At 43.9% G+C, this 8,916-nt stretch overlaps 1 pseudogene; it reads left to right on the top strand.

Moving 5' to 3' along the window:
- The first annotated feature begins 7,533 nt into the window (after positions 1–7,533).
- On the top strand, positions 7,534–8,504 carry LOC147432531 (F-box protein At1g55000 pseudogene; annotated as a pseudogene).
- The last annotated feature ends 412 nt before the right edge of the window (positions 8,505–8,916 follow it).

The raw sequence follows: 8,916 nt of genomic DNA, 5'->3' as shown, positions 1-8,916 counted from the left end.
AGTTTAAATATTCGTGTGTTTAATGCAGGTATGGATGATGAGGAGTTTCTTTCTTCTTTGTCACCGCAGCAGAGACAGTGGTACGTGGAGCGTCATCGCTCTGGCGCATCATCGCGCGTTCCTACTCCATCCGCATCTCCCTCTCTTTCGGAGCATTCGGCGCGCTCCGAAGCTTCGGCGTCGACGAGACGAGCTTCACACTCGTCTAGACACCGGCGCTCTAGTGGTGGCGGTGGCGGTTGTTGTCGGGATTCCGCCACCGATGCCTCCACACCGCCTCGTGTTCGACGAGGCTCTTTACCCTCCCCTTCTTTGCCCGCCCCCACACCAGCCACAGCATCGCCATCTACGCCAGGTTTTGCACGGCTGACTGTTCCTAGCAGCTACACACCTCTACCTACTCCGCCAGGAGCCACCCCACTCGACACTCCTACTTCGGGGCCCAGACGCCGATGGAGACACCTGACGTCCGTACCCCTATCAACATGCCGCTAGAGACCCCTGCCGGGACACCCAGGTTTACGCATCACCGGCCAGAGGCCTTGTCTTACTCCGTCGACTTCAGCGGCGGCATCATCATGGATGATGACGGCAAGAAGGTGATCTCGCGCATGCGTGGTCTTTGCTCTCAACTGTTTAGACACTACATACTAAACAAATGGAGTGAAGTACCAAGTGATTTAAAAAACAGAGTCATCAACATACTTCATGATGAGTTTCCCATTCCAACACGGGATCAGCGCTTCAATGAAGACCTGATGAAGATTCGAATGCGCGAATACTGCAAACACAAGCGTTCCGAAGTGCAAAAAGCAATCAAGAATGAGTGGAACAGGCCAGATTGGCTGGCCAAAGAAGATTGGAAGAATGCGAAGAAAGCAGCGCGTGAGAATCCCGACAAGTGGAAGCAACAAAAGGATGCAGCCAGAGCGCGAGTAGAGGCCGGGAGCTCGCACCACTTGGGGAGCGGTGGATGGGCATCATTTGAGGCCGATTTTGTAAGTGTTTTCGCATTGCTCTTTATGTTTGATAGTTTAGGGTTTATGAGTTTTTTAATTCTAACATAATGAACTCTTTGTATGTTTTGACAGTGGTCGATGACAGGACGTGATCCCACACCGTACGAGCGCGAGTACGCAAGCAGGAAGGGATTAAACGCCCTGATGGACATTCTCAGTTCTCGCGGCGGCATTGTTAGTATTAGGGTTTACTCTTTCCTATTTTTTGTATTGTTTTATAAATGTCGTTATATGTTTATACTTACTGAAAGCTGTCTTATTGCAGTCTTTTTTTGCAGAATCCGACAAATACGCCGCTTGGACGCAATGAGACGTCTGACTAGACGACGTGAGTTTAGCCGTAGCTAGATAGCATTAGTTTAGGGTTTCTCATAGCTTATGTATCATGAGACGGATTTTATACGTCTTTTTGAACCATGTATATTATTACATTTGTCACCGCAGTTCATTTTGCCAATCAATTCTTTATGCCTATGATGTTGTACAATTGTCCCGCCCATCCACCGCTCCCCAAGTGGTGCGAGCTCCCTGCCTCTACTCGCGCTCTGGCTGCATCCTTTTGTTGCTTCCACTTGTCGGGATTCTCACGCGCTGCTTTCTTCGCATTCTTCCAATCTTCTTCGGCCAGCCAATCTGGCCTTTTCCACCCATTCTTGATTGCTTTTTGCACTTCGGAACGCTTGTGTTTGCAGTATTCGCGCATTCGAATCTTCATCAGGTCTTCATTGAAGCGCTGATCCCGTGTTGGAATGGGAAACTCATCATGAAGTATGTTGATGACTCTGTTTTTTAAATCACTTGGTACTTCACTCCATTTGTTTAGTATGTAGTGTCTAAACAGCTGAGAGCAAAGACCACGCATGCGCGAGATCACCTTCTTGCCGTCATCATCCATGATGATGCCGCCGCTGAAGTCGACGGAGTAAGACAAGCCCTCTGGCCGGTGACGCGTGAACCTGGGTGTCCCGGCAGGGGTCTCTAGCGGCGTGTCGATAGGGGTACGGACGTCAGGTGTCTCCACCGGCGTCTGGGCCCCGAAGTGAGGAGTGTCGAGTGGGGTGGCTCCTGGCGGAGTAGGTAGAGGTGTGTAGCTACTAGGAATAGTCAGCCGTGCAAAACCTGGCGTAGATGGCGATGCTGTGGCTGGTGTGGGAGCGGGCAAAGAAGGGGAGGGTAAAGAGCCTCGTCGAACACGAGGCGGTGTGGAGGCATCGGTGGCGGAATCCCCACAACAACCGCCACCGCCACCACTAGAGCGTCGGTGTCTAGACGAGTGTGAAGCTCGTCTCATCGACGCCGAAGCTTCGGAGCGCGCCGAATGCTCCGAAAGAGAGGGAGATGCGGATGGAGTAGGAACGCGCGATGATACACCAGAGCGATGACGCTCCACGTACCACTGTCTCTACTGCGGTGACAAAGAAGAAAGAAACTCCTCATCATCCATACCTGCATTAAACACACGAATATTTAAACTTAATATTGAATGAATAGAGTAGACAATGACGCAAAGACCATTAAATACAATGACGTAATGACGCATATAAATACAATGACGCAATGAATTGAGTGATAGAAGAGGCAAGTCGAAAACTCAGAATTTTCAATCAAAAGATGTGAGCGAGAGTAGAAAAGAGCGTTATACACCATGGAAGGTACTTAGAGAGCCAGAGCTTTTACAACACGGAGCAAAATTGTTCAAATACAATATTTGTGGCTTTAAGAGATCTCTCTCTCATCCTCGCATAACTCAGCATAACTTCCTATATCTATATAGAGCTCTCCGTTTAAACACATATCCTCTGTTTCATTTTGTAGCTCCTCTGCATGCACCCCATATAGAGTAGTAGCATCTTGATGCTCGTCTGGCACCACCGCAGCGGCTTCTGATTGAGCATCTTCTCTGATCTCCTCCATTGATGCCGTTGTGATTGGCACATGGTAGCCTTCATACGTCCTTGCACTACGAGGGGCTACCTCTATGACGTACCACCAGTTTGATGTAGACTTTGTAGGATGAAATATTACCTGCCAGAGCCACATAACTTACATGAGAGCTTTCAAGCACATAACTTGTGAAAGGGGGATGTTAACTATTTACATACTTACTTGTTCACAATGCTCGGGTAGTACGAAAGTGTCTCTTAGGTCAGTCCATTTCTTAGTAGAATCCACCTCAATAAAACCAGACTCTCCTCTACGCACAGTAGCGTTGCGACCCTCCATGATTATCTTGAACCATTGCATGTCGAACAAGTCAACAAAAAATCCTCTGTAATCGATCCTCAAAATCTCTTGTAGCGTGCCGAAGTAAGTGAGTTCCGCCACCACAGGATCTGCATCAGAGGAACGTCGTCGACTAGACTGTTCAAATTTTGCCATGATTCCACAATCTTGAGTAAAACGCTTTTTGTCGATCCGTTCCACCCTAAAATGTCGACCTTTACACCATGCTGCTGTTTATGACTTATACTACAACGAACAAAGATTACGAACAAAGTCACCACATTGTTGTGCGCTTTTCAATTGGTTGTGCAACCATCTTAAGCTCATGAATGTTGGTAGGCTCTCCAGACCCGTCTGTATGTTGGTAGGAAATCCGACCATGTTCCATCTATATGTTTCCAGACTGCGCAATCTGCAGGAATTCATAGCACACCATCTGAAGATTTATTCTCCTCATGCCATGATGCTAGGGCGGCCATGGACTTACATTCGAAGAAATGCTTGATGCGAGGAAGCAGAGGAAAATGTCGCAAAACCTTTTGTGGAATTTTTGTCCCATGGAGATCTACTTGATATCTTTCGGAATCACATTTCGGACACTTCTCCATGTCTATGTATTCCCCTCTGAAAAGAATGCAGTCATTAGGACAAGCGTGGATAGAATTGTAATCCATCCCCAAGTTTCACAAAATCTTTCTTGCTTCATCTCGGGAATCTGGCATCACATTGTTAGCTGGTAGTATGTGCTCTTTAAGCAATCTACACAGCATAAAAATATGATACAGTCGTGTAACAATCTATCAGATCATTATACATTTAGAGTTTTATTAAAGTAAACTAATTGTAATAGATCACCTGAAAAGCGCTATGACGCTATTGTCACTCCATCCAAACTTTGCCTGCATGTTGAGAAGAACTAGGAGTGCTTTCAATCTAGACATACGTGCTCCATTATATAATGGCGTATCGGCTTCACTTTTCATATCATCATAGATAAGCCTTTCTGAAACCATGATCGTCTCGATCATTTCATCAATCTCGAGCTCAAACATTGCCTCGTTGGGAATGTGCTTTGCATGATCATCCCCCGAGCTGTCAGAGGCTACATCTTGTGGCCTCACATATGCTGCTTGACCAAAGCGCCTGCGAACACGTCTATTGGGTTGCAAGATTGCTGCTTGTTGGCCAGCGTCAGAGTCCGACGAGTTATAATTGGCAACAACTCGATCTATAATAGATGGATCGAACTCGCCAAATTTGCGGACGTGCTGCAAAGAAACATAAGACCCTCGTTGAGAGATAGGTGTTTCGGTTGGACGGTCCCACATCCTCGTCACTACTCATAATGAGGATAAAAATCTTATAACCTGGACAACAAATTTAATATTCTATTCGCATTCTTCGTCTTATCTCTCTCTCTCTCTCTCTCTCTCTCTCTCTCTCTCTCTCTCTCTCTCTCTCTCTCTCTCTCTCTCTACCTTACATTCTCTAGTCATGTCCAATCCCCGCACACCTCGGTCTAGAGGTGCACGGAGATCAGAACCACCGGGTTATAATCTCGTCTTTATTGGTCAATACCTATATTTGTGGGTACAAGAAATCTACAGACCCACGTCTACATGATACTGCATGTAGTGGACAAAACCCCTTTGCCTCTTCTCTAGTTGTAGCACTTCATAGCATCTTAACATCTTTTCACAGTAGATCTTTTCACTGTTCGTCTAACTCTAAACCCTAAACCGTAAGTAATTCTTGCGTGGACTTGATCTAACGTAAATAAGCGTAAATCTAAATAAACGTAAATCTAACTAAAAATAAACCTAAATCTAATTTAACGTAAGTCTACATCTAACCTAATTTTTAACGTCTTTTGGGATAGTTTCCTACGACGTTAAAACTCTCTTCTTCTTGTGTGTGTGTGTGTGTGTGTGTGTGTGTGTGTGTGTGTGTGTGTGAGTAAACCTAAATAAACCTAAGTCTAATCTAATATAACATAAATCTAAATCTAACGTAAATTATGTTATATTAAAAACAAAGAACTAAACTAACAGGGATTATAAGAACCTTAAAATTGATTTAACACATAATTTTTCACATAACTCGGCAAGAGTTGGCATTCTCATCACTAAAGATGAGAGAGTTAACTTCCGGCGGTGACGCTGCCTCATCTCCATCCACATCTGACGACAGCAATTGGCCCTTTGGACCGTTCTTGCTCTTGTTACTAACTTTGAAGTTGCTGTTGAATGACTAGAGGTTGTCTAGATGGTCATTGTTGGGGATGTAGTGACTCTTGCCGCCTAGAAGATCCACCTTCTTCCCTATCTTCTGAAGACATTTCACCAGTACTTTTGGATCGACGGAGCCCACCATGAGTGAAGGCAGCAATACCCTATATTCCATTGAGGGCTTTCTTCACCCGCTTCATGCAGGCATCGCAGTCTATGGAGACCTAAATCTAATCTAATATAACGTAAATCTAAATCTAGCGTAAATAAACGTAAATCTAACTAAAAATAAACCTAAATCTAATCTAATTTAACTTAAATAAACCTAAATCTAATTTAACGTAAGTCTACATCTAACCTAATCTTTAACGTCTTTTAGGATAGTTTCCTATGACGTTATAACTCTCTTCTTCTTGTGTGTGTGCGCGTGTGTGGATGTGTGTGCCAATAAAAAGAGATAAATGGTATAACCTTTCTATCACCCATGCCAGGTATGATAGATTGGTTATGCCATTTCCCTCTTGAATAATAGGTCTTGAGTTCAAGTCCTCGTCGGCTAGATCTTTAGGTCTTTTAATTTTAATTAGTTTCCTACGACGTTAAATTAGTTTCTCTCTCTTTCTCTCTCAATGTATGTGCGTTTTTTTGTTTATGCATGTTTTCTCTCTCTTTTCCTCTCTCAATGTGTGTGCGTTTTTTTGTTTATGCATGTTTTCTCTCTCTTTTCCTCTCTCAATGTGTGCGTTTTTTGTTTATGCATGTTCTCTCTCTCTTTTCCTCTCTCAATCTGTGCGTTTTTTGTTTATGCATGCTCTCTCTCTCTTTTCCTCTCTCAATGTGTGTGTGCATTCTTTGTTTATGTATGTGTGTGTGCGTTTTTGTTTATGTTTGTACTCTTTCTCTCTCTCTCTCTCTCTATCTCTCTCTCTCTCTCTCTCTTTCTCTCTCTCTCTCAAAAACACTATGTGTGTGTGTGTGTGTGTGAGAGAGAGAGAGAGAGGGAGAGAGAAAGAGGGGAAGGGAACATGAGAGTGAGGAGAGGGAAGGAGCATACCTGGCTCTCCTTCCTCTCCTCGTGTGTGTGTGTGTGTGTGTGTGTGTGTGTGTGTGTGTGTGTGTGTGTGTAAAGAAGAAAGAGAGAGAGAGAGAGAGAGAGAGAGAGGGAGAGCGTTACTTGCTCCTTGCTTGAGGGCGCCGAAAAACTCAGATCTGAGATCTGAGTTTTTGGGCACTCTCTGTTATTTTTTTTAGCCCAGTCGGCGTCGCTATGAGCATCGCTATGAGCGTCGCAAATTTACAAGTAAATTTGCGACGCTCATAGCGAAGCCGGGAAAAAAAAAATTTGAGCGTCGCTGTGTGAGCGTCGCTAATATGAATAGCCTCTTGTAGTGTAGACAAGGTCTTTGTCTTCACAATCTTTTGTTTTATTTCATTTTCTTTTCTTGTACCCAGACAATAGCTTAGATCCATAAGACTTGTATCAATTGGTTCCATAGGCATTTGGCAAACGAGTAATATAACCTTCACAATGTAATCTGAGTCAGTGGAGGAGAGATTCACTTCACAATAAAACTTCAACAAAACAGTCATGATAATTGCGCTATGGAACCGATACAGCTCTGAATAAAGAAGAAGAAAACCATGGCTGCTTAGCTAACTCCCTGCTCTATTGGTGCTTTACATCAAACTCTTGGCCACTTTCTCCTTTTCACTAGTTTTAACACTACTCTCCACTCATCTAGGAAATGGCACAAAAAAAATTTCTCAAAAGTATTGCAAACTCGATTGAAATCACATATATATTGTTTTGGTCTCTCATTCATCAATTTACTCTCATCAAAAACCATTGGAACTCCTTGTAAACGCATATGTATTGTTACCATATACATGTGGTAGTGATGTGTGTGAACACACTAGGACCGCAGGGGCATTTTTTCCCTCTTTAGGAGGTTTTCTCCCCCGAGCATTGTATATAGGCCCATCACTCTAGGGCTATCTATCTTTCCATTGCACACTAAGTAATACACCCTCTATTGTGTGCCTTGTTGGGTTTCCAAGCCCTCATGGATTTTGATGTCAGCCCATGGGAACAAGCTCTTAAAGGCATGCAGGTCACTTATAGTTTGCATGGTATTTTTTCACTTTACATGTAAGGCTTTACAATCAATCAAAATATAGCGTGTTTTTATTTTTCTGGGTGCTGCAATGTCGATCTCTCTCTCTCCTCTCTCGCTCTCGTTTCTACTGCACCTACACCACGCGATGGTAGGTCCTCGCCTTAACCCCCCATAGCCCCCTCGTTTCCCAACACCTGGTATCAGAGCGTCAGGCTCTCAGGCGGGCAGGAAGATCTGATAGGCGGCAACTACGGTCGTTACAGCAGGCAAGAGCGTGGACGTCACTAGTAGGCACTACATATCATGATGCAGGCAAAATAATAGGCGTTTAAACCAGTGATTTCAGCAAGCCCAAGAAGACGTTAACGCTGCCACAGCCCAGGCACAACGAAAACTACCAATAGATTACTGGCTCATGCTGCATGCGTCTGTTGCCTTTGGCACTGCATAGCTGGTGATCCTTTAGTTCTTTCAAATAGACTTAAAGAAGCCTGGAAACTTGCAGAAGTCGTTGGAAGCCCCTTATCTACAAGCTTCTAGCGTGAACAAAGACTGCAATGTCCCATGTGATTCGGCGCTGGGACAAGGTGGCGAGCTTAGTAGTACAATATGAAGTCCATGTACTCGATATCATGCGGCTCAATAACATGATGAGTGATCGTGGCATTTATAGTCGGAAAAGGCTCTTAATTCTAGTCTTGCATGCAAAGATGGTAGTGGGAAGGACTGGCTACGTTGAGGTGGATCCTTCTGTGAAGCGCGAGGTGGTCGTATTGTATTTAGGGAATGACAAACTGCCTAAGCCTGCAAGGACCGAGGCAATTATTGCAGAAAGGTTTTTTAGAAAAGGATTCATTGACTCTTTGAAGACGAGTTTGCAGTTGGATGATGCAAAGGAGAATTTGCAAAATATTTAAAAAGACTACACAGATTGGCAAAAACAACATGCCTTGTATGTGTTGAAGGTTGTTTCTCGATTTACATATGAGTTGTGCTCGAGCGGAGATTTTGGAGCTATGTTGTTTTATATGCAGCATCAACTGTCATGCATGGATGTTCGCTTCAAAAATGCGGTATACGACTTCAAATTCAAAGCTCATGCAGCAAAAAAGGAAAGCTCATTCAACGGTTTGCTCAGAACACTCGACATATACACAGTCCAAAATTTTATTCTATTTTTCTTGTTAAGTGTCATAGACTTATGGTTTGTCTTTTGTCAACAAAATTCTCTTTTCCAGTCAAAACCTCTTTTACTTGTTGTCAATCATGCCTTGATAAAATTTGTACGGGCTAGACACTGTCACACATTAGTGGTAAGACCTCCCAAAA

Source organism: Adiantum capillus-veneris, chromosome 20 (assembly GCF_014529385.1).
Source record: "Adiantum capillus-veneris isolate H3 chromosome 20, ASM1452938v2, whole genome shotgun sequence".
Classification (NCBI taxonomy): domain Eukaryota; kingdom Viridiplantae; phylum Streptophyta; class Polypodiopsida; order Polypodiales; family Pteridaceae; genus Adiantum; species Adiantum capillus-veneris.
Note: the sequence above shows the minus strand (reverse complement) of the source record. Positions and strands in the feature narration are given on the sequence as shown.